The sequence below is a fragment of the Bos taurus genome, chromosome 28 (assembly GCF_002263795.3).
Source record: "Bos taurus isolate L1 Dominette 01449 registration number 42190680 breed Hereford chromosome 28, ARS-UCD2.0, whole genome shotgun sequence".
Lineage (NCBI taxonomy): Eukaryota > Metazoa > Chordata > Mammalia > Artiodactyla > Bovidae > Bos > Bos taurus.
Window position 1 is genome coordinate 19,784,004 of NC_037355.1, and position 27,714 is coordinate 19,811,717.

The following is a 27,714-nucleotide window of genomic DNA, read 5'->3' on the forward strand; positions in this document are numbered from 1 at the left end:
TTGTAGTAGATGCTATTGCAGTAAAAACATGCTTTTATAACATAAAAATAGATATTTAAAAGAAGCATTGTTTATAACATTATTTATAGATTATGTTTTATTCTTGGCCAAAATTTATATAGGTTTTCTCTAACAATTTCAAATGAATTTTGGTTTTATTTTTTGAAAAATTGCAGTTAGATGAATTCTATGCAATGTTAAGTTTTGGCAGCATGACGGGCCCACCATGGCAGATGTGTAAAATACTTCTGAAGGTTTGTCCTTCACAGCTGTTTGCAAGTTATTAAAATATTCATATGGAATAAACCAAAGTTTGTATCTTCCCTGAGGTTGATCTTTGTTTTCTAAAAACAAGGAGCTACATGGAAAGTTTGAACATGGCATATTGCTCAGTCGTATCTGACTCTTTGCAACCCTGTGGACTATACAGTTCATGGAATGCTCCAGGCCAGAATACTGGAGTGGGTAGCCTTTCCCTTCTCCAGGGCATCTTCCCAACCCAGGGATTGAACCCAGGTCTCCCAGATTGCAGGTGGATTCTTTACCAGCTGAGCCACAAGGGAAGCCTGTATCATGGGGCAGCCATGTTATATTTGAAACATGGAAAAAGATGACTCAAGTCAATAACTTTCCTACCCATCATCTTCCTCTACCACTGGGCCTGTGAACTTCAATCTACTCCTTTGAGATAAAAGATCTATTATTACCATTAAAAGAAAACCAGACCAGATGTTATCCAGTAGGCATGATGGATATTAGACAGTTAAGATTTTTGAATTAATCTATCCCATTTAATTTTATCTTCTGTATGGGCTTTGTGGTTAAGGGGGTTAGTTAGAAATGAGGTCTAGTCAAGAGGCTAGAAGCAGCATGATTCACTGAGTATCTGGGAGTTGAGAAGGCTGAGGAAAACTAATAAGCCACTGACAAACACTCCTACTTTAGGCCATTCTGCTTATTCACGGAAGGTCAAACGATTTGTAAATTGAGCCCAGCAGAAGCTGGCATGAAAAATTAAAGTAGAATATTTTTACCTAACAGAAACTTATCCAAAGAATATGAAAACACTGAATTCAAAAGGATACATGTATCTTTATGTTCATCATAGCATTATTCACAATAGCCAAGATATGAAAACAAGCTGTCCATCAATACATGATGCTTAAAGATGTAATACATATATATTGCACTGTTTATATACAGTGAGTAATATTGCAATACTACTCAGTGTAATACTTCTCAGCCATAAAAAGATATTAATAAAATCTTGCCAATTGTGAAAATATGGATGGACCTTGAGGGTCTTCAGTTCAGTTCAGTCACTCAGTCATGTCCGACTATTTGTGACCCCATGAACTGCAGTACACCAGGCTTCCCTGTCCATCACCAACTCCCGGAGTCCACCCAAACCCATGTCCATCGAGTCAGTGATGCCATCCAACCATCTTATCTTCTGTCATCCCCTTCTCCTCCTGCCCTCAATCTTTCCCAGCATCAGGGTCTTTTCAAATGAGTCAGCTCTTTGCATCAGGTGGCCAAAGTATTGGAGTTTCAGCTTCAACATCAGTCCTTCCAGTGAACACCCAGGACTGATCTCCTTTAGGATGGACTGGTTGGATCTCCTTGCAGTCCAAGGGACTCTCAAGAGTTGAGGGTATTATGCTAAGTGAAATAAGTAAGATGGAGAAAGATAAAGACTGTATGATTCTACTCATGTGTGAAATATTTTAAGAAACAAAGCAAAACAAACACATATACACAGAGAAGAGATTAGTGGTCACCAGAGGTGAAGGTGGAAGTGGGAAGGTGAAATAGGAAGAAGGGGTCAACTGTGTGGTGACAGATGGAAACTAAACTTGTGGTGATGAGCGTGCTATGTCTACAGAAGTCAAATTTTAATGTTGTACACACGAAACTTATATAATGCAATAAACCAGTGTTGTGTTCAGTCGCTAAGTCGTGTCCTACTCTTCCTGGCTCCATGGACTGTAGCCCACCAAGCTCCTCTGTCCATGGAATCTCCAGGCAAGAATACTGGAGTGGGTGCCATTTCCTACTCCAGGGGATCTTCCCAACCCAGGGACTGAATCTGCATCTCTTGTATCTCCTGCATTGGCAGGCAGACTCTTTACCAATAGCACCCCCTGGGAAGCCCAAACCAGTGTTGTCGTTATTGTTCAGTCACCCAGTTGTGTCTGACCCTTTGCAACCCCGCAGACTGCAGCACACCAGGTCTCCCTATCCCTCACCATCTCCCAGAGTTTGCAAAAGTTCATGTTCATTGCATCAGTGATACCATCCAGCTGTCTCATCCTCTGATGACCTCGTCTCTTTCTGCCCTTGATCTTTCCCAGCACTGGGGACTTTTTCAGTGAGTCATCTGTTCACATCAGATGACCAAAATACTGGAACTTCAGCTTCAGCATCAGTCCTTCCAGTGAATACTCAGGGCTGATCTCGCTTAAGATCTTCCCAACCCAAGGACTGAACCTGCATCTCTTGGGTCTCCTGCACTGGCAGGCAGGTTCTTTACCAATAGCATCACCTGGGAAGCCCAAGCCAGTGTTACCTCAGTAAAAAGCAAAACAGAAAATGACAGAAGCTGATAGATTGTAACTGACTTTATTTTGAAGCAAATATAGTCTATTAGTCTGTGTTGTCATGGTGTGTAAGAATTTTAAATAGTTGATGATGAAATGAGGGACAGTGCAACACATAGAAAATGATGCTTTTATCAGAATGGATAATTGTAAATAAATTTTGGTAAAAAAGAACCCCATCCTTCCCACAATCAATGCAATTTCTTCTACTCCATCTAAAATTTGGGCACAGTTACTTCAATACAATTCATTTCAACTCAAAGAGTTTGGGGCTATCCACTCTATGATGGAGCACCAGGGCTTCAGAGACAGAAAGCAACAGCTATTGCCCACATCTAGAAGAAAAGCCCTGCACCTCACAAAGCAGGTTACAACTGAAGAAATCATATGCAACCTGTTCCAGAGAGAGACATAAAGTGCAGGAGTAACATTCCTTCTGTTTTCTTTAACTTGTAAAGAAAATATTACTGGTGTTTGCTACCTCTGCACTCTACTTAAAAAAACAAAACAAAACAGATATATGTTTGGCCAATAAGCATGAGAAAAGATGCCCAGTGCTATTATTATTACTAGTCATCAGGAAAACGTAAACAAAATATCACTATGCTATGCTATGCTAAGTCACTTCAGTTGTGTCCGACTCTGTGCGACCCCATAGACGGCAGCCCACCAGGCTCCCCCATCCCTGGAATTCTCCAGGCAAGAACACTGGAGTGGGCTGCCATTTCCTTCTCCAATGCATGAAAGTGAAAAGTGAAAATGAAGTCGCTCAGTCGTGTCTGACTCTTAGCGACCCCATGGACTGCAGCCCACCAGGCTCCTCCATCCATGGGATTTTCCAGGCAAGAGTACTGGAGTGGGGTGCCATTGTCACCCAGTAGAATGGCTAAAATGGAAAAGATGTAATACCAAGTGTTGGTAAGGATTTGGAGCAATTGAAACACTCATATACTCATCATACGACCCAGGAAATTCCAGTCCAGGACTTATACCTGAATATCCCTACCAGCTTTATTCATGATGGCCCAAATATAAACATCCAGATGTTTATCAGTCAGTAAATGGATGGAACATTTTTGTATATTGTCATTCAATGGAATCTATTGAGCAATAAAAAGGAATTAACTACTGATACATACCAAGAAAACAGATGGATCTCAAAAACATGCCAAACTAGTAAGACACAAAAGAATACATAGTGTGTGATTCCATTTGCAAATAACAATTACCATCAAAACTAATATATAATGGTAAAAAGCAGATAAATGGTTTCTTAAGGCTGACTTGTGGGGGTTCTGGGAGGAATTGACTGCAAAAGGGTAAAAGAAAAAAAATTTTTTTAAATAAATTTATTTATTTATTTATTTTGGACTGCCCTGGGTTTTTGTTGCTGCATGTGGGCTTTCTCTAGTTGTGGTGAGAGCGGTGCTACTCTTTTTTATGGTGCGTGGGCTCTAGGGCATGTAGGCTTCAGTAGTTGCAGAACATGGGGTCATTAGCTGTGGCTCCTGGGGGTTCTAGAGGACAAGCTCAATAGCTGTGGTGCATGGGCTTAGTTGCTCCTTGGCACGTGGGATCTTCCTGAATCAGGAGTGGAACCTGTGTCCCCTGCATTGGCAGGAAGATTCTTAGCCATTGTGCCACCAGGGAAGCCTAGGGAACTTTTTGAGATAATGAAAATACTGTACAGTTTGACTGGGGTGAGTATACATGGGTACATACTTTTGTTGAAAATCATCAGCCAATGCATAGAACATGGTACATATTATTATATAAAAATTAATACATCAATCAAGTGGATTGAAAAGAAAAATACTCTTATCTTTATGATTTATACACTAAAGTTACTTTTCACAAGAAAACTTTTTCATAGAGGATCCAGATTTGCCTCAGCATGGTACCCAGCAGTAAAATAGTGGAAACTTCTATAGTTTAATGAAAAGTAGGCCACTGATGGCTTCCCCAGTGGTTCAGTGGTAAGGAATCTGCCTGCAATGCCAGAGACACAGGAGATGCAGGTTTGATCCCTGGGTCAGGAAGATCCCCTGGAAGAGGGCATGGCAACCCATTCCAGTATTCTTGCCTGGAGAATCCCATGGACTGAGGAGCCTGGCACGCTACAGTCCGTAGTGTCTGCACAGTTGGATACAACTGAATAACTGAGCGTGCACACAGGCCACTGGGGGAATCGTCTCTAGCAATTGCTACCGGGGCGACTCCCTCCCTGTCAAACACGGTATAAGTGTGATGACTCAGGAGTTAAGCTGCAAGGATTTGATTCGAGCTCAATATCTGCTGAGTGACGTTGGGAGAGTTAATTTCTCAAAGCATCAATTTTTTTCATGAATAAAATAGGGATAACGATGATCTCCATGTTGTGGTGTGTGCAAAGATTAAACAAGACAGCATATGTAAAGAGCCCAAGATATTGAAAATACTTCATAATGATTAGCTATTATTTCTGGCTTAACCCCCTACAAGAGTATGGAGATCCCGAGGAGCAAAAACACAGGCCAAGAGCCACTCTCTGTAGATACACATGTATTTTTTCCCCCTGGTTTTTGTTTTTCCTCAAAATGTACATAAGGCTCTCATGAAAGGAATATTCTTCTCCTTTCCTAGGAGAAAGATGAAGGCTGGGGATATTGGGTTGAATCTGAGAGGCTGAACTAAGAGAAGGCACAAGGCTGAATTCTCAGCTGTTTCTAATGGTTTTGCAAAGCAGATAAATTTAATGGCAAGCAGTTGCTTTCCAACCATTTATCCTCCTCTCTTCGCTGCAGCAGGAACGTTCTGGACCACACCAGGCACAGGTTAAAAAAAAAGCCCCCACCAAATATTATCTCATGCTCACATTTAAAATCACAAATCAAGGATCTGTGAATCATTTGTATTCTGGTTTCAGAGTCTAGTGTTTAAATTCAAACTTTCCAATATTTAAGATCCCATCAACACAATCAATAGAGAATGGTGTGTGTTTGCAGACAGTGTCACTGCTAAGTTTTAAAACGCTTACCCTATTTCCTTTTTACTTGTACGTTTACAAATTCTGCTTAGATTCTTGAAGTGAAAGGAAGTGAATTTTTAAAATTTTCTTTGGATAAAAGGATAATAAGAAAATAATCTGGAAGATTCATTTATTCAGAAATACTTTCCCAGTAACTCAGCATTTACTAGGCATTTTGAATAGAATTTATTGGCAGAATTTTATTTTTTTAAATTTGGCTGCATGGGGTCTCAGTGCAGCATGTGGGGTCTTCATTGCCGCGTGGAGGATCTAGTTCTCTGACCAGGGATCGAACCCAAGCCCTCTACATTAGGAACGCAGAGTCTTAACCATTGGACCACCACGAAAGCCTATAGTAGTAGAATTTAAAAACTCTGGGATATAAAACCTGATTTTATTTTCTTTGATTTGAAAAATCTGGATCAGTTCTCAATTCTTGACATGTTACAATGAGCGTGTAGTTACTTTATACGCTATTGTGCACATAAGTTTGCAAAAGAAAAAGACAGGGAAGTAACATTGCTTAAATGTAATGAACTTTCACAATTGAATCTCTTTTGGGGTGTGGGCTTCCTGAATGCTTAAGATGGTGTGTTTCCATGGTGATGTGGAAAAACAGAGAAGATAGTGAAACATCACCCGTGAGAATGTAAGTCTGAGTATAAACTTGCAGGCACCTGTAGGAACAGTGAAAACATGTGACACCAGTAGCCCAAACCAAGTGAAAAACTCAGGCTTTTCTTGGCAAACTCTATCTGCTAGATGTATCTCATTAGTTAAGTGATAGCGTGAAAGAAAAGGCCTGAGCTAGTCTGAATGAACCAACCATGAAAAACTAAGATTTTCCTATTTTGTGACTTATTTAAGAACAGATTTTTTTTTAAACATAAAAATATCTGGTTGATTGTTTTAAGCAATGTGTAAGTTTAGATTCTCTTGATTATGATGTGATTGGAGGAAGCTGTAAGAAATTGAAATGATTTGAATGTTATCCGTAGGAAAAATACTAAACAGAATAACTGCATGTTTAGGGAAATAAGCCCCCTCTCCACTTACAGGGAAGCTTCATCCATATACTCAGAACTCCCAATCAGAACTTTCCTGGTGGCTCAGATGGTAAGGAGTCTGTCTTCAATGTAGGAGACCTGGGGTTGATCCCTGGGTCAGGAAGATCCCCTGGAGAAGAGATAGCTACTCACTCCAGTATTAATAAAATGCCATGGCAAGACGTTTTCAAACTCAGAGCATTTATCTCCCCAGAGAATTTCTTAGGAAGTTGTGGGATGTTATGTTGCACACAAAACAAATGAGGAAAAAGAGGAAGATACAAGATATGCAACTCAGGGGAATGGTGAAGGGACTCCCCAGGGTGATGGTGAAGGGAGTTCCCAGGATGACAACTGTATATCGAGCTTAAAGTCCATACCAGAGTTGTGTGACTCAGGGGCGTATCTGTCATTATTTATTCAACTTAAAAATGACTGGTGAGCCTGGTCCTGTGCTTATCTGTACTTGGCTTTCTTGGGTCACATATAGAGGAAATGCTACCTCTTCTATTCCCGCTTGGGTCAACTGGGGACATTTGTTTACCCCATATATATAGGTTCCACTTGCACCTGTTCCTATGAGCTGAAGTTTAGCCAAAGTAAGATTAGAAGCAGCATACTCCCCCCTGAGGTCCAGTACCTGGCCCATACTGTGCCCTGCCAAATATCCCAACTGTGGTGAGCCCAGTAGTTCTCAGGACTCAAGGTCTGACCTGCTGTCTACCCAAAGAGCTTTGATAACATCTCAGTGACAATAAATCCAGACTATGGACGCAGAATCATACTATAAGCATCCTTCTGTAAATTCCCCTTTTCCATTCCACATCGTCTTTGTGAAATTTATTTATGTTGATACACGTTGGTCTAGTCCATTTATTTTCACAGTCATATAGTAGTCTACTGCTTTATTGTACTTTAACTTATTTATTTGGTATTTTGTCTGGACTTTTCACCTGTTTACTTTTTGTTGTTACAAACAATGCTTCTATGATAATTTTTTGCACACGTCTCCCTATAAATGTATAAAAGAGTTTCTCTTTGGCATTTGCTTAGAGAAAGATTGCTAGATTATAGTGTTTGTGCATAACTTGAATATTTCAAAAGTTTCCTAAGTAATTTTCACAAATTTTTACTCCTACCAGCAATATATAAGTTTCTGGTACTCTACATTCTCACTAATACTTGGTTCTAGCAGACTTATTAAAGTTTGTTATTAATAATTAAATATAGCAAAATGATTTCTAATTATTATCTTCATTTGCATTTGCACGTAACTGCTGAAGCTGAACATTCTCTCATGTCCATTCAAAATTACTACTCTACGATTTGCCTGGCCATGCTTTTGGCACATTATTCTATTTGCTTATTCATCTTTTCCTTTGGATTTGAGGAAGTAACTTATGTATTCTGAATAATAATCCTTTGACTATAAACATTGAAAATATCTTTGCCCACAGTATAGCCTTCCTTTTCTCTTTTATTATAGTGTTCTTTTTTGTTAAATTTAAAAATATTAAATTATAATAGACACAAAGTGCACAAACCTTAAAGACATACTTCATTAAATTTTTACAAACATAAATATATGGGCTTTCCAGGTGGTGCTAGTAGTAAAGAATCTGCTGGCCAATGCATGAGACATAAGAGATGCAGGTTTGATTCCTGGGTGGGGAAGATCCCCTGGAGGAGGAAATGGCAACCCACTCCAGTATCCTTGCCTGGAGAATCCCAAGGACAGAGGAGCCTGGCGGGCTACAGTCCATGGGATTGCAAAGAGTGGGACACAACTGAAGTGACTTAGCATGCACGTACATATAAATATATTATGCATTTTGATATATTTTAAAATGTCAAGTTAATAAATCTTTTCCTTTATGGTTTGTGATTTAAGAAATCCTTCTCTAACCCAATGTCATAACCCATTCTCTTATTTTTCTTTTAAACATATTAAAGTTTTATTTTTGTTTACATTTCATGGACGTGTTTTCTCTATGTGTCTGTGTTTGTGTACATAGTTTGAAGTAGTTTGTAAATCAACTATACTTCAATTTTTTAAATTGCTCATTTCTAAACAAAAAATACTTATAAAAAAGAATTAGTGATCCAGTTTTTTTTCCATGTGGATAACCATTTGTTCGAGCCATTGTTACCCTCTAAACCACAGATCTACCACTTCCATGCATCAAGATTCTATATATCAATGGGTTTAATTCTAGGCACCCCAACGTGTCCCACAGGTCTCTGTCTAATTTTACCCCAATACCTACTCTCTTAATTACTGTAACTTTATCATAAAAATTAATACCGGGGAGAGCAAACACTGCTTTAGGCTTTGTACCATAAGCTTCTAATTGGGCATTGAAGCATGAAAGCACTCAAGGGATTCTGCATTCTCAGGTTGGTAAGGGAGAAACCGTGCAAGATTTGTGGTCACAGCGTCTGGCCTCTGTTTTGCCTTATCTGGGCGTGTGGCTTTGGGTAGGTCACACTCTGTCTGGGCCTCAACTTTTTCATCTTAAAACATGTAAATCTGACTCGCTCCCTAAGGTTCCTTCCAACTCAGGAACTCCTGACTTTATCATACCTGTCTTGCCATATTTGCAACAACCTAGCCCTCGTGCCCAATAAGCAGCAGTGTGTTATGGAATTTACCACTGGAAAAGAATGTCTCCAACCTGTTACTTTTTGTGTCCTTGTGTTTGAGGACTAGTTTGTAATTTTTTTTTCCCTTTAAAGTCTTTCAAAGCTTGTCAACTATCTGAGCTAAGAAGAGAAACAACCCTCGTTGATTTCTCATAAATGTCACATCTATTTTGTTCATACTTTTTAAAACAACTTGGTTTACATGGAGATTTTAGTTGGCCTCACTGAGACTGTAAAAATGCCTCTTCCTCTTTCAGAATGGGTTATTTCGAGTAGTGATATAAATGAAGATTGGCATGCAATTTGATCTTGGTCAGTTTGAACTACAGCCAGAAGAAGAAACTTTCCCGCCCTTATAAAGCAACTTAATTTTATGGTGATGTGCTATAACTAGTGTGCTTTATTTTAAGAGCTTTATTCATTCATTTACATTTACAAAACAAATACTTAGTGGGTGGATATAATTATTCACAGTACTGAAGACTTGCTTAAAAATGAGGTTTCACTATGGACTTCCTTTAAAATATTATTTATTGGAAAATATCATTGAATGTATAGTAAGACAGGTGTGAAGTCAGGATTTTCTAGGTTGGAAGCAATTTTTGGAATCAGTTAAATCTCTATGTTTTAGGACAAGAAAGCCAAGTCTAGACAGAACAAAAGCAATGTGGCCAAAGACTGAACTCAGGGGATCCTTTCTGCTCCAGAAAACCTTTTTATGTGAATTGAGATTTATCTATCTGCTTTTCTCATATTTTTAAATTACAATGTTCTATATATATTCAAGGACAAATCCAGGTTCTGTGGAGTCTAAAGTAATTCAATTGGGAGTTCGCACTTTTAGGCAAGGACACAGAATATAAAATTAAGTATAAAATTAATTATGAATATAAAATCGCATATTCAAAAGAGAAAATATATCACAATAACTTAATGAAGATTTAGAGATTCCAATCCCTTTCTCCTAAAATCTCTTTAGGCAATTTACCAGAAATACACATGGTAATTTCCAAGCACTCTGCCTTCCCTTCCCCACTTGGACACTCTACAACCTCTAACATTGGTAGCTTCGTCAGCTGCATGGTAAAGCCTCTTCTGCACAATACCATGCACATTACTACACTAATTTTAAGAGTGATCAACAAAGTAAGAAGCAGTACAGCACAGACAATAAAGGCATCTATATTTCACTTTTATGTCATAACAACAGACTGAAAGCACATTCGTTATGTGTAGTGGAATGCATGGAACTCAGCTAAAAATAGGATAAAGAAAAATGATACCTTTTATTCACTGTCTGTTTCATGCCAGGCTCTGCTTTGTTTTTAGATGAGGAAACAGAGGCTTATAGGGAGAGGTAGCTATCTGCATTCTATCACCCCAACCTTTCCCCAATGATTCCAAAAATAAGTCTGTTGAAATGCTCTGTAGGGGGCTGGTACATAAAACGCAAAGTGATAAATGAGGCCACTTCCGGATGATGGAGCTCAGAAGCACAGAACATTTCCCCAAAGATACTAGACTCACATCCTTTTGGAAGTTTTCTTAACAAAAATAACAGACCACACAACTGGTCAGAAATAGAGTTTGGGTTATTTCTCAACACTGTAGTTTGAAATACATTATATAACTGTAGCCTGTGACGTACCAGTGAGTGCCGATGTCAACATATTTCTTCTTATCTTATGATTTTATTCTATCAGTTAGTAGAATATATTAACATATTCACAAATTAATGGTTTCTAGGATATAGTTTACTACATGTTTAACAATAAGCCACTTCAACACCCATTTTCAATACCTGTGGGATGAAAGATATTTAATTTTAAAAGAGTGTATCTTATACACCTGTTAAATACAGTGAAAAGTGAGGTGAAAATGTTAGTCACTCAGTCGTGTCCATGTCCAGCTATTTGCAATCCCACCAGGCTCCTCCGTCCATGGGATTCTCCAGGCAAGAATACTGGAGTGGGAAGCCAGACTTCAGCTTGGACTTCAGCCAAGGGGTTTTCCTGATTTAGGGATCGAACCCAGATCTCCTACATTGCAGGCAGATTTTTTACCTTTTGAGCCACAGCGTAAATATTATAGTCCTCCTTTGTTTACAGCTTTGCTTTCCATGGTTTCAGTCACCCCCATCAACTGTGGTCAGAAAATATTACGTGGAAAATTTCAAAAATAAACAATGCAAAGTTTTGAGTTGTATGCTATACTGAGTCGTGTGATGAAATCTCCTATGGTCTTGCCTTGTACAGCCTGGGATCTTCACTGTTTGGTCCTGACATCCAGCCGTCGGCATAATCATGGCCCAAGGACCCAGGATCACCAGATGATCCTCTTGCTGTAGCATCAGAAGGTCAGTAGTAGCCTAATGCTATGTCACAATGCCTACGTCATTAACTTTACTGCATCTCATCACAGAGGTGTTTTATCATCTCACATGATCACAAGAAGGGTGAGTGTAGTACAATAAGATATTTTGAGAGACCACATTCACAGAACTTTTTTTGTAGTATGTTGATATAATTTTCTATTTTATTATTTGTTCGTGTTGTTAATCTCTTACTGTGCCTAATTTTTAAAGTAAACTTTGTCATAGGTACATATATACTCTGTAGGAAAAAAACACGGTGTATCTAGGATTTGGTACTACCTGCGGTTTCAGGTATTCACCGGGGATCTTGGAATGCATCCCAGTAGGATGTGGGGGACAGCGGTGTGTTAAGTGTACCAGAGCATGCTGTCTGAGAGGTAAACTAGTCTTGTTACTGCCCTTGTAACCAACTACTTTTCTGTAACTTGAATTCTTTCCTTTGGATACAGGCTATGACACTCTTAGCCTCTTTCAATGTAGTGTTCTTGGCTACGAAATGAAAATGTTAGAACTCTGAAACAGTCTGATTTTTTTTTTAAACAGAGGACTGATACATGAGAATGTTTATTTCAGCATTATTCATAGGGTGGGGAGGAATTGGAAGTAACTTAGGGAAACATACCGGGAGAATGAATAAGTAATTTGTGTTGCATAATTACCATGGGATGGTACTATTATAAGCGCCAAACTATATGTATATATTGCAATGCAGATAGATCTGAAAATATATTATAGAGTGAAAAAAATATAAGAATGATCAGTTCTGTAGAATAATACCATTTATGGAAATTAAAACACGTATTTTTAACACATAATAACAGTAAGTTTTTGACAAAGATAAGTGGATATTCAAATATGCATATTAAATACATCAAGGTGCTGCAGTGAGGGCTGGAATTGGGCATGGAGATCAAGGAAGAAAGAGTGTGGTGGTGGTGGAAAGAAGGATCCTGCATGGACCAATGTTTCTAGGGAACCATGAAATAAAAGATATAATTAACTCAATCCTGTGCACTTGAGATTAAAATTTGAAAGTTGTAGCATAGTCACTTTCTCAAGAAATACTACGAGCTTATAAAAGTAAACACTAAAAAGGCCTGGTGTGCTGCAATTCATGGGGTCGCAAAGAGTCGGACATGACTGATCGACTGAACTGAACTGAAAAATACTGAAAATAGTATGAAATATAAATTTAACAAATACAGGAAGTATAAACCTTCTCATGTAAATTAAAAATTATTGATAAAGGAGAGGTGAATTTAAGGAAAGAATCAGGACTTTTATAATCAGGTCCTCAACTGACATATGTGAATGCAGGTTGAGTTTGAGTCTTGAAGAATTTACAGGAAATCCATACGCAATGATTATGAAAGGTTAGATGTTCTCAGCATTGGACATTCCTCCAGCATCATTGTGTTTGTCCTCTTTCCTTCTTTCAGCCAGAGCTATTTTTGGCTTTACTTTCTCTGGCTTGCTTCTATAGCCAGTACTGGGCTTCCTCTTCCTTTGGCTGCCGTCTTGGCATGCACATTATTGATATTTCTTCTAAAGAAGTAAGTAGTTCTTGCTTTGACCACACGCAATGTAAGCTCACTCTCTCTGTCTTGCTTTCACACACACACACACACACACACACACACAATGACGAAAGCCAACCCTACAGTTAGTGGCTTAGGAGTGAAATTTAATACAAGGGTTAAAGAGGTGGTAAACATGACGAGGTGAACAAAAATGTTCCAGAGACTTCCAATAAGTTATTTGTTTCATAAAGAAAGGGATGACTAAGACCAAAACTTTTTTCTTATTCTGTATCTTATCTCTATTCTCATAGCCTAAATTTAAGTATTTAAGTTAATTCTTGTAGCTCAGCTGGTAAAGACTCCACCCGTAATGTGAGAGACCTAGGTTCCGTCCCTGGCTTGGGAAGATCCCCTGGAGAAGGGAAAGGCTACCCACTCCAGTATTCTGGCCTGGAGAATTCCATGGACCGTATAGTCCATAGGGTTGCAAAGAGTCAGACACGACTGAGCGACTTTGACTCACTTAACTTTCACTATCTATTATATGTTTAATATTTTATCTAGAAAAAAATTCCTGATGATCATAAACCCCATTACCAGGTAGAGACTGAATTTTAAGCTCCCAGCAACTTTTTCTGTAATTGCAACTTAGTATCTTTCTTTTGGCAGTAGGTTTTTGTCTTTGTGTTTAGAGGCTTCCTAGCTAGCTAGCTAGCTAAGTCGCTTCAGTTGTGTCCGACTCTGTGCGACCCCATAGATGGCAGCCCACCAAGCTCCCCCATCCCTGGGATTCCCCAGGCAAGAACACTGGAGTGGGTTGCCATTTCCTTCTCCAATGCATGAAAGTGAAAAGTGAAAGTGAAGTCGCTCAGTCGTGTCTGACCCTCAGTGACCCCATGGACTACAGCCCTCCAGGCTCCTCCGTCCATGGGATCCTCCAGGTAGAGTACTGGAGTGGGGTGCCATTGCCTTCTCCAGGTAAGCCAATTTTACTACATAGAAGTTCAAGATCATGTTTGTTGCTTAAATGTAAAGAATTTGAAATATAACATTGCTATTTTGCTTATCTGGCACTAACAGGGAATGAAGACATTCAGATTAATGGACTTTGCAGATATCTCAAGGTTTCATTTTTAAAGGGCAAATAATATTATTTAAATTTTATGATTAGTAGTTTTGGTATATTACTTTGGAAGAAAATATTTTACACTGAATTTTTCAGTTTTTAGCTTTACTTCACAGGGTATGTTAGTTATCTATTCTACTTTTATTGATGGTGGCTGTCGTGAATAGTAATGAAGTGTCTGGTAGTGGCAGGTGTGGCAGTGTGGTGTGGTGGTTAGCAGCTAAACTGCCTGGGTTGAATCTTGGTTCTGCCAGTAACAAATTGTGTGGCCTTGGGAAGTTATTTTACTTCCTTGTACTCTATTGGTTTATTATAATGATTAGATGAGGTAATATGTATAGAACAGTTAGAACAGTGCCTGTCATGTACTAAGCAATACTTCTGTGTTTGTTTAGCAAAAATATACTCCAGAAAGTGTGATTGAGGTGTATGTAAATCGCCTTGGACTGCTGTGGTTCTCACTTTAAATTATGTTGGTGTTTTATGGTTTCTCGGCCTTCTCTCTTTCTGTTGGCTGCCGGTTGAGTTCATTTCTACTACCTCCCTCCCTTATTAAGTGAATGTTTCTATTTTGTGGTGGCCTGAGACATGAGGATATCAACTTATTAGAATTACATCTAAAATTAAGTTGGATGATTTGAAGATCTTTCTTATGAATCATGCATGTGATCATTAGTTCTTGGATGAAGAAACATCCATCTAACTTGCTCAGAAATGGTCCCTTTCCCTCCTTTTCCAATCAATTATGTCCTGAATAGTTGCTAAATGTTCTCTAGTTAATAGGATTTATCATAACAGCTTTCATTCTGTAAATATATTTTACACTGAGTATCACCATTCTTTACTTTTCCCTCCCCATTTATACGAATGTATATATGAAGTAGCAATCATTCAGGGAGAGCATAGAATTTGTGGGGCAAAGGGGGAGAGGAACGGATATCGTGGCAAATGATGGCTGGACAGTTTCCTCTGCACTTCCCTATCTATTACTAATAATGGAGAACTTGGATAACTTTCTGCTAGCTTCTGAACCTACATGGTTCCTTAAAGGTTTTTTTAACCTAACCTGTGTGAAAGTAGGTACATAATTCAAATTCCAATTGTGTTGTGTGAATTAAGGCAGAGCTATTAAAAACTCATGTAAATCATCACTAGATTGACTCTCCTCCACTGGCTTCCACTCTCTGCCTTAAAAATACCCCAAACCAAAGAACAAATAAACCATTTTTGGGGAGCGATTCTTCTTGGCCTTGTAGTGAATGGAAAAAGTAAATCTAAAAGCAGTCTTGAAGGTAGCCAAGAAGACTTTAATTTAAGGCATGGTCATAAAATTTTAGAATTGGGAGATGAAAGATGATTTGGTTTAATTTCTTGATTTTTAGATGAAAAAACAGGCCAGGAAAAGTTAAGCGACCTGGTAAAACTCACAAAGATGGAACTTGACATTTTAAATGCTTATGAGGCTACATCTTTCTTTTTTCCATGATATCTACTTTGCACCATGAGATATATTGTAATCGCACCAGTATGATTTAATCTCAGTTGTAAGTGATTTAAACAAAACAACAACAGAAAAACCAAACCTTAACTAATTTAAGAAAATGGGAAACATTATTGGTTCGTATATTTAAGAGGCATGGGGGAGGTTTGATTTCAGGCATGGCATGATCTACAAGCTCAAATAATGTCAACAGAACCCATTTTCTCTATTATGGATCTGCTTCACTGTTAGTCTCAAACAGAGGCTGCCTTTAAATTTGAACGATGGTGGCAGCAGCTCCAGACTCTATATCTGCTGAGATTCAAGTTCAATAGGAAAGAACCAGGAATCCCAGAAATGGACTCATAACCTATTGGCTGATGGGGACCACGTGCCATGTAGCAATCACAGAGGCCAAGAGGAGTGTGATACATTTCTTGGCTTAGCTCACATACAGTAAGAATCAGTATACAAATGATCTGAAAAAAGTTGATATAAACATGTCCCCTATTGTTTTCTAACAAACAATTACACAGCATTTACTCTGCCAAGCTGTTCCAAGAACATTACAAACATTAACCCATTTAATCATCTTAACAACCCATGAGATAATTACTATCCTCATTTTAGAAATGAGAGCACCAAGTCATAGAGATGTTAAGTCATGTGTCCCCAGGTTTATAACCTGTAGAACAGACACAACTCCAACCAAGGCAGTGTCACTCCTGAATACCTGCTTCTGTGCTGTGTGCACTGAGTGATTTAAACCTTTCTCTTTATCTAGTACAGCCATCTTCTTAACTACAACGGTTTACTGAGCTGAGACTATGATTTTTCTTCCTTCTGCTCAAGAGGAGGCTGATTAACAGAAACCAGTGGTTTACAGAAGATGGACTGGCAGGCCCTGAGGTTAGGGGCCGGTCTGCTCAGCACAGGTTACACCTAGTTCTCAGTGTCCTGGGCTTCCTTTTTTCAAGAGTCGTTTGGGCTCTTGTAGACTGTGTTCACGTGCACATCACATTTGCTAATTCTGGGAACTGAGAAGATTTGCCAATAAGCTTCTTGGAGATGGATGACTTCTTAAATGTCAAATGCAACATTGAATCATTAAATTGTGCTGTTTAAAATGTCAGGAAAAACCATTATTTTTGCAGACAGAGCTTCAGTGCAGTCTGATTTCAAGTCTGTGAAATGACTCCTCTCTTTGAGAAGAATCCTTCTTTTCTTATTTTAAAGTGTTGCTGTTGTTTTGTCCACAGAAGTATGGTCTAAAAGGCGGCTCTGGCCTCTAAGCCCAGTCTAACACAAGGAAATAGTTTGATTCCTCCAAGATGCTTTGATTCCCATACTTGCCTAGTCTTTCCAGAAACTCCATTGATAGCTAGCCACTGTCCTGCCCTCCTTCTTCTTTCTCCATCCTCCTCCTCTAATAGCAGAGCTCCAAGTGAGGTTTCTCCCAGAGTCCATTCCAGTTACACTATTTTAATTTTTTTTTCTTTTGGCCACCCCACACAGCATGTGAGATCTTAGTTCCTTGATCAGGGATCGAACCTGTGTCTCCTGCATTGGAAGAGTCCATGCTTCCCACTAGGGAAGTCTTCTGGTTATATGCTTTTAAATCATTTTTCTACAAAGCACAGTGGGGACTAGTAGAGTGGCACTTATTCCTCAGGAGAATAGTTTAGCTGAGAGATTGAGAGAGGAGCAGCCTGCAAGTAGGTTCCAAATAATGACCAGTCCTAGTGGAGACTTAGAACCTTGAAGGTTTGGATCTATTTCTCCACCCCTGTCATTTTCATCCAGGTTCTGTCCCAAGGTTAGGAGCCTGAATTAAATCAACAAAAGTAACCTGAAGTTTAGTATGTGTGGCTGGGTCTCCTAACTGCCTTTGTTGTAGGGGGCAAGGGAGGGGAAGGACTAATGCTCTCACCATGGTCTGTGAACCTCCAGCCTCATAAAGTACTATTTTAGTACAGTTAGCCCCTCCTCCGCTTGCTTCCTCTCTCATCATGACCCAGCTTGATCATCTCAAAATTGCTAGGTTGTAGAGGATGACTCCCAATCCGTCTTTGTATACAAAATTATATGGTAAGGCCTACCACATAATTTATAAGATACACAATTAACTTGGAGAACAGGGAGTAAGTCTGTTTTGACATTGTAAGAGATTGCCATCTTGTGTCCTAACAAGACTCATGATGAGTAGATTATTTCACATGTTCTATCTTCACATTTATAAAGCACTTTGAACTATATGACATGGAGCCCGAAGCACTGAATTGCATGTCAAAAGGTTGTTTTTAGCCTAACTCTAGAACCATCTAGCTGAGTGATGCTGAACAAATCAAATCAAATCAAATTTCTGATCCTTTTTTTTTTCTCTTATGGAATGGGGAGATAAACTAGATAATTTTAAAGATCTGCTTCCTGTTTGAACAATCATATATAGATCTATGAAAACAAATGTTTAAAAAAATATTACCAATTATTTTTTATCTTCACAGTCTCAGAAACTTAAATGAATATTTGCCCCTATGTAACAGATAAGAAAACTGAGACACAGAGATTTATAGTCCATCCAACATCAAACAGGATCTTCAGAGAGATCCTATTCCCTTGTGCGATGCTTTGTCAGTGAGTCACTGACCTACATCACACAGGCCATGCTGGCTCTTCCACTCTGGGAGCAGCACGGTAAAGTCAGTGGATACGAATAACTTGGTTCCCAGATCGCTCAGCTGGGAGATGATATTTGGAATGATGGCTTCAAAACAATTCTGACCAAGCAAAGCATTAGTCAGCTTGGGAAAAACTTTATGACTTGGGAGGAACTTCTCAGGGAGGAGAGGTAACAGTATATTCTATTCATCCCAGGAGGACCATTTGCCATAAGTCAGTCAGGGAAGAATTTGTTTTGGACCCACACAGAGAAAAGGGAAGCAGTGAGGAAAAGCAGACCAGACTGCAAGTTAGGAGGCTTCACATCTAGTCTAGCTCTGCCAAATACTTAGCACAGGGCAAGAGACAGACCCTTTCTGCCCTTAACTTCTATGCCTATGAAATGGGAGGATAGGAATAGATGGTCTCCAAATTTCTCTGAGCTCTGACATTTATTTTTCCTCTGTCACAACAGTGATTGGGAGGCTTCTCCTTAATTGCTGAAAAAAATCCTAAATGACCAGAATGATCTTTCTCCTCATGGTTTCCCTCTCCCCTGGTTCTGGGTTCCCTTTAGCTTATGAACATCTTCCTATAAAGAACCTAATCCAGGCTTGATCTGTATTATTGTACTTGTATTATGTTCTCCCTCCTCTCTTCTGTGGTGGACTCTTTGCAAACAGATTCCAAGTCATTCATTATAGGGTCTCCTATAGCACATAGTCGGAGAAGGCAATGGCATCCCACTCCAGTCCTCTTGCCTGGCAAATCCCCTGGACAGAGGAGCCTGGTAAGCTGTAGTCCATGGGGTCACTAGGAGTCGGACACAACTGAGTGACTTCACTTTCACTTTTCACTTTCATGCATTGGAGAAGGAAATGGCAACCCACTCCAGTGTTCTAGCCTGGAGAATCCCAGGGACGGGGGAGCCTGGTGGGCTGCCGTCTCTGGGGTCGCACAGAATCGGACACCACTGAAACGACTTAGCAGCAGCAGCAGCATAGCACATAGCAAATGCTACCTTGTCTAAGTATTTATTTGGCTGCACTGGGTCTTAGCTGAGGCATGTGGGATCTAGTTCCTTGACCAGGGATTAAACCCAGGGTCCCTGAATTGGGAGGCTGGAGTCTTAGCCCCGGGACCACTAGGGAAATCCTATACTGCCTGGTCTTTTGTTTAGTAGAATTACATATCCAGGAAGCTTCAATATTCTTAGTATTATTCTTAGATATTCTTCAATATTCTAAGTATTGCTCAATATTCTAAGTATTATTCCTCTCAAAATTTGAATGCTAGTTATGTAATAATTTCTTGTATAACTTTCATGATAAGCTGCTGCTGCTGCTGCTGCTAAGTCACTTCAGTCATGTCCGACTCTGTGCGACCCCATAGACGGCAGTCTACCAGGCTCCCCCGTCCCTGGGATTCTCCAGGCAAGAACACTGGAGTGGGTTGCCATTTCCTTCTCCAATGCATGAAAGTGAAAAGTGAAAGTGAAGTTGCTCAGTCGTGTCCGACTCTTCTCGACCCCGTGGACTGCGGCCTACCAGGCTCCTCCATCCATGGGATTTTCCAGGCAAGAGTACTGAAGTGGGGTGCCATTGCCTACTAATATGCAAGTACAGAATTCCTTCACGAAAGTGTACAATTATTGGTTGACTAGCCTATACTGTTTTTTTTCATTAAAGAATAGCAACTTATGTGTGCATATGATTTTATATATACATATATATTTTCTCCTGTGCCAGCATATATTTTTTATTGGATTAAAGAGGGGAACAATTCTTTTATTTATTTAAAATTTTTATGCTGGAGCTCTGGTTGCAACTGTCTCCTAGTTTTTCCTACTATTTGTTTATTTTGAAGCTGTTATCAGAACTGTAAAGATAAAAGGTCCCTTTAGGTCATCTGTGATCTAACCCCTTACTGTACAGTTGTGAAAACTGAGGCCCAGGCCCTCTTCCAGCAGAGAGGTTAAGGTGATCCTGCTGGTCATACCCAAGAGAAAGCTAGAGCAGATGGGTCTTGCTTCTCAGCCCGAGACTTGTTTCCCTGCTATAGCACAGTAATATTTACAGACATTTAACATAACACACATACATGTTTATATAAAAAGAAATATTTGTGTTTTGCTTACATTCTGTTACAGAAAGGTAGAGAAATTGAAGTATAAATTTCCCTCTTGAATATCTCTGCAATGTGCATCTTTATGAATAGTCTTCATTGGTTGAAGACACTATTGCCAGGGAAGCACAAGATGTGTCCCGTTTCTTTAGCAACCTTGCTCATGCTGTGCCAAGCAGACAGAGTACAAGTGCTGGTTAATAATTTATAGTATGCATTCATCTCCATTTCTCTTCGACTCAAATATTAATTCTCCATTGATCCTCATTATTTCCTTTTTGCCTGGGCAATATACAATGTGCAGAGAGTTTGATGAAAGGGTTATTTCCTAGGCTCATCGTGGCCCCCTGTGCTCTGCCAGTAATTTACTGACTTTATTTACTCGTGGTGATGAGCACACCATATAGGAGATGCCAGCTGCTCAGATTGTCTGGGGTGCCTTTTTTCTAGGGCAGGACAATGTAAAAAGCACAGCTGTTTTTCTAATTTAGTATGTGCAGCATGTGCCTGCATTTTTATTACATTTTTAATGGAACAATGCAGGTGAATATGGAATATAAAGAATCTCAGCCCGATTTCTATTAATGAATTGAATTTGTTTAAAAATATCTTTGGAGGGTTTGTGTATGAATTCTGAAAAACAACAGGCTCTGGAAGATGGGGCATAAAAGATTTGATTACTTAGAAATTGTATAGTTGAATAATTTGTATAATTTTTGTACATATAAATATACTTAATACATGCATAATTATGTATTTGCATAATTTGTATAATTTTTCTTAAGTTATAATCTTAAGAGATAGAAGAAATTTAATATGTAAACCATCCTTTACTATATATATTAAAGGAGAGAACCTACTTACATTTTGACTTATAAAAAGGATGTCAAACAGTGACTCATTTTTATTTACTATCAAATGCATTCTTGAATTTTTATTTGTCTGAGGATATCTCTTTTTTTCAAAATGTGAGCATATTGCCTATACTGTGAAGCCAGGAGGGTGACCTAATTAAGGAGGAACAATCGCTTTTCCTGCTTCCTCATTTGGTCACTTTTTCATTTCTTTTCTGTCCCTTTGTTCCATGAAGGGGACTGAGTGCATTGCTGTTCAGACCACAAGACCTCACCAGCTAGCTCCTTTCACCCCTTCTCTTTCTGACTTTCATGTATATCTTCCTCTTTTTTTTTTAGAAAAAAATAGAAACATTTCTGCTTTTATCTTCTCTCACTACCTCTTTAAATCTTCTGTTAATTTAAATGAACTCGAGAATTGCAAGAACTCTTGGCACAGCCAAGTTTGTGGGCTGAATGGCTTGCCCATTACATACCCTTCGTTTCTCATGGATGATGAGCCAATGAACTGTGGAGTACTTGGTGCTCATAATATACTGTAAGGGTGATGGATTCATACGAAATTGTCCCTACTCATCTGGCGGCCCAGTTTTTCCGGGAACTCAGTGAGATAGACCTTCTCTTTGAACAGTCAGTCATTTATGCAATTCCTACATATTGGGGAGGGGGGCAGGGAAGTCTTAGTAACTGTGTTCTACTCTTGAAAATTGTAGCTATATTTCTTGGCAAGTTACCACTTTAAGTATCAATCCTTTACTTATATATGCATCCATCAGGATCTAGCAAGGAAATCAGAAACCACTTCTAAGTATTTAAAGAGAAGAAATTCAATACAGAAATTGTTTACACGGGAGAAACTTGGAGCAAAACAGGTTTATTAATGAGACAGAAGTGAATGAGGCTGAGTTTATTAACGAGACAGAAGTGAAGGAGGCTGAGTTATAGGTATGCCTGAGAAACCAGGGTCACCTAGCAGAGGCTGGAACCATGAGAGCCCTGTCCAGCAAGAGCTGAAGCCAGAGAGGAGACCCATCAGTCACTTGAGAAGTTGTCCAAGTTAGGGGAGCTGTGGCCTCGGGTTTCCCCTACTCCCCATCTCCTCCATGATCTCATGCCAGTACCTCCCACTAGCCAGTCGCTAAGGGCAGCCAGTAACACTGGAGCTCAGGGAAAGCAAACTGTGGAGATAAACCCCTCTTTGCTTGCAATACAGATCAGAGTAGGATAGAGGCTGGGTAACACAGGGAAGGGAGAGGAGAAAGCATCATATAGTGAATAATCTCAGGACTCCCTCTTGAGGGTCACCATCTGACCCTAACTGAATTCTCTTGAACCTCAATAGTGGGAAAAAAAAAAAAACCTTCATGAAGGTTTACGAATCCAAGGGGGCAGGGATCACAGAATCTGAAAGTTATCTAGAGCCTGTCTGTGATTCTTGGAGAACCTACTTAAGCTCCCTTCTTCTTTGGGACTTTCTATTTATCTTTCTCTTCCCTCCCACACCCACCACTACTTCCTTGCTTAAACTTTCCCTGTGGTCACTAGTCAGAATTATATAGGTTTTCTGGGGAAAACCTCAACTCTTCTTCAGCTGGCTGACAGTTTTGGTTTGGGGTTAGAATAATTAAGTTAAGGGTAGTGTCTGCAGAAGAGTTGCTCAAGTTTCAGAGGTGGGATCAGGCCTTTGAACATCTGCACAGGAAATGATCCCTGACTGCTATGGTAGGTTTTTGTTCCATGTGTCACCACATGTTGCCAAATATTTGAATTATTTGGTTCATGTCTTTGCAAATCTAAATATAGATTTCTTTCTTTCTTTCTTTCTTTTTTGGCTGTACCATGTGACTTGTGGGCTCTTATTTCCCCAGTCAGAGATCAAACCTGGTACCCGGCAGTGAGAGCGTACAGTCCCAACCTCCAGGGAATTCCCTAGATTTCTTGAGGAAAAAACTTTGTCCTGTAGAATTTTACATCTCATAACATGGTGCTACTCAAATATTAGGTTTTGCAATGTTTTTGATTGAAAGGTGACGGTCCCTAGATGGGGAAAGATAAGCTCTACTGTCTGCTGTTTTGGTTAAGTTACATAATCTTTAAGCCTCATGTTAAGGCTTTTAAAGATAAAAGTTTAAGTATAAAGAGCATGCTTCTATAACTTGTCAAATTACATCACAAGCAATTTGAGGGCAAGGCCAATATCTTGCAATATCTTTTATGTATAGCGTCTAGCACATTGTCTTGCAGAAATAAGATGCTCAATACATGTTTAATAAAGAAAGATCTGATTGAAAAATCAAAACTAAGATTGGCCAATCTGCAATGTGAATAAGCTTTTAATGTTTACACTATTTAAAGTTTTTTATTTCTTTGTATTGTTTAGTTTTAAGAAAAAATGTTAGAAATCTAGTTATCAAGGATTGAAAACTCAAATTCCTATCACAGATCAAGTAAGTAATGAGAATTGAACCTGTTTAAGACAAAAGAGAATAGTGGGGATTGTGGAAGTGGTGATTATTTTTTAGTATTTAGTTATTTATTGGGCTATGCCAGGTCTTAGTTGCAGCATGTGGGATCTAGTTCCCTGACCAGGGATTGAACCCATGCTTCCTGCGTTGGGAGCTCAGAGTTTTATCCACTGGACACACCAAGAAGTGGGGATTACTGGAGATTTTTAAGTGACGACTCTAATGTGGGCAGCTGATGTTCTGTCCTGGCCAGTTGTCAAATGGAAGAGTGGCGGCAGTATTGTCAGAATTTCTGAATATGTATGTGAAATTTCTATAGCCATGTTTGTGGTTATATTAGCCAGTTAGAGGATTCTGCCAAAAACAATGCCTACATCAAAAAAAGAGCTCATTGTAGACTTCCACGTGTTCATAAGTTACCTTTCTAAGATTGCTTTGGCAATTGTCTCATGATTTTGGAGCTCTAACTGCCTCTGGCTTCCTTTGCAATTTTAACTGGAATACTTTATCAGCGCCACTTTCTGTTGTATTCAGTTTAGTTGCAGAGGTACTACAAAACAGGAAAGAATGCTGCTAGTTATTGCTGAACTTTGACTTTCTAGGTTATGTTCTACAGCAAACCTTTAAAAAAATACATGAGTGATAACAGATTTTCAACCAACCAACAAATGATACAAAACATGTCCACAAAGGTTATGTTCAGATGTGGTCAGCTCGGAGAAGGGCAGCACGCTGTTGATGAGGCTAGGCTTATGAGTCCTTATGGCCAAACGACAAGTTAGTTTCACACACAAAACCCCTCTGTGTATCAGCAGAGAGCAGTGGTTCAAACAGGGCCACTTGAGTTTCATAAGATCAACTCCAATCTGCAGTTGATTTGATGTTGAGGGGAGCTAATAAAGGTAATAAATGAGTCATTTTCCAACATGATATAACTAGAATTGGTTCTTGGCCCAGAGAGATGTGAGTCAGTTTAGTCCTGATTCAGTTCCCAGTCTGATGCACAGTGACTCACTTCCCTATGTGATGTCATGTTTGTTCCTTGTAAGATTTGACCTCCTCTTTGTTTTGTTGTATTAGGGTTAGCATTTTTTTTTTAATAGAAGAAAATGAGAATATTGTAGAATAAGATGAAATACTCCAAGGAATACTGAATCAGACAACTAAAGAAAGCCTTGATTTTCTCACGATGAGCCTGAAGGAGTAATTAAGCTTTAAATGTCTATATTGTTGTTCCCATCTATTAGGACTGTTAATTTCCAAACAGCCTAGCTATTCGCCAACATTTGATTAAAAACATTTTGCATGCAAAAGAAGGAAAATTGGTATAACATCGCTTCAATTATTTGGTAGATGTATTTATACAAGGCAGCTGCATCTGAAAAAAGTTAACAGTAGATGGTCAGATGACAGAGGACAATGGATTGATCTTTCCAGAAAGATACATTAATTTATATACAGAAAGTAACCCGAAAATGGCACATTTGTTGTAGAATCCATGAGCATTTCCAGAATGTGTAGAATTTTAAAAAGGGCTTTTTATGCTTATGTCAATTGTGAATGAAATTTAGTATTTGTATCTTATGTTGGGAGTCAATTTTGAAAGTGAAAGAGAAAAGCAACTGATGCATCTCAGATACCATAGACTGAAATGAACCAACTTTGGTCTTTTCCTCAAGGAAGACCAAAAGCTCACCCTTGGCAGAAAACTATACTGATAAAGTCAAAGCAGTATAAGTTAAAGTTGTTTCAGCGAGAAGCAAAAGTAATCCCTTTTGGCTAACTTAAGCTAAAAAAGAGGAAATTCTAGATGATGGCTGAATCAAAGGAGCTGCCATATAACCAAGCCTCAGAGCACTTTGGGGGTCCTCAGGCAAGTTACTTCTGGATGTGCTAGGGCTCTGTCAACTTGCAGCTCTGCTCCAACAGCCTTCTGTACCCTGTTCTCATTGTTCATGTTTGACATGCCCAGAAGAATAATCCATTAATTGGCCCACCTTGGTAGGTGTATCTCCCCTTGGATGAATCATCTCTGACAGAGGAGCAAGCTGCATAATTCTCATTGGGAGAATTGTTATGAGCTGGCAGTCATCCCAACTTGTGTCTGCTACAGAGACCATATGGTTTTTTCTCCTACTTCTTTCCCCTACAGCCCCAGTCATAACAATGTTTTGTTTTTTTTTTTTAAATCTGTCCTGTAGATGAGTGCTTCTCAAAGTTTTATGTTCATATGATCACCTGGGAGTTTAGTTAAAGCGCAGATTCTGATGCAGCAGAACTGGGGTACTACCTGAGATTCTGCATTTAGAGTCAGCTCCCAGGTGATTCCGGTCTGTGGACCACATTTGCAGTAGCAAGGGTATTTTGGCTGCCTAAGTAATACCCATTCTCTCCTCTCATTTTCCTAGTGGCTCAGAGGTCTTTATCCAAGTATTCAGGTCCACCCCTATACTGTGCGTGTGTGTAGGGAAAGAAGGACATACTGTTAGCTCTAGTGGTGGGTACCAATTGGCCTAAGTCAATCAATTATTCAATATTATTTCCATGTCCTAGAATCTAGAAGAGTGGCTAGTGAGTAGTAGGTGCTCAACATTTATTAAATGAACATATGCATTGATGTGAGCATAGATATATGACATGAATTTATCCAGTTAAGATGAATTTCAGGACACTGGGTTGGAATGCTCAACTGCAAGCCCCTCTCACCACTGGATGTGAATGCTCATGAGTTGACAGTGACTGGTAGCCTTCCCACAACTGTTAGGGAGTCAGTCTTGCAATGAGGCTGACACTAGAGAAGGCAGAGCAGAGACAGACAGAAATAGGCCACTGATAACACATTGAAACACTGGCTTAACTACTCTGTGTCTACTCCAACAGTCATTTGAATCAAAAATCCCCTTAACTTTTAAAGCCAATTTCAGTTAGATTTTCTGCTACCACTTGAGTCCTAACTAACAATGAAGGGGGAGATGTCTTATTCCATTCCTAGGAAGTCCCATTCTGATGTAATGTGGATGCCTTTATGGGTCACCATGGTCAGAAAGCATTTCATAACATCCAGTGGTGTGATTTAGAAAGACTTTCTTTGGAGGTTTGCTGAGGAAGTGTCCACAGGGAGAGCAGAAGTCTGTGATCTCAGCCTCTCATCCAACAGCTGGGATGTGGAAGGTTTATGTTCTCGACCCAGAGCCCTACTTCCATATTGCTTTCCAGATAGAGTGAGAGAATGACTTATCAGTGGGGGTACAAACAGATTCAGGGACACTAAGCAACCTGAGTTAGGTGTTGAATATTTTCAGCTGTCCAGGAAAGCCAATTTTGCAGCTCTGGATCTTTGAGGCCTGATGGAGGCCTGTAGTTTACCTGACTAGGGATGGGGAAGAAGCCATCAGTCCTGTGAGTTCGGGGCAGTCCATCCCGTGGGAGAAGGAGGAGGCCCCTGCTGTAGTTAGGCTGCCTAAAGTAACCTTCCAGAGTTATTTCTAGACAATTTTGCTTGTCACACATACTAACCTTAACTCCTGACCTGGCCAGTCATTTAAAATCCTTCACATGCTTCACCAGTCAGTTCAGGGTAAAGTCCAACGAGTTTGTTTTCCAAGACAGTCACCATCTGGCCTAACCTAACTCTTCAGTCTTTTTTTAAATTTATTTTTGGCTATGCTGGGTCCTTGTTGCTGCTCAGGCTTTCTCTAGCTGCAGTGCATGGGTTTCTCATTGCCTAGCACATGGTCTCAGCAGTTGTGGTTCGTGGTCTTAGTTGTCCTGTGGCCCACGGGATCTTCCTGTACCCGGTATGCAACCCATGTCCCCA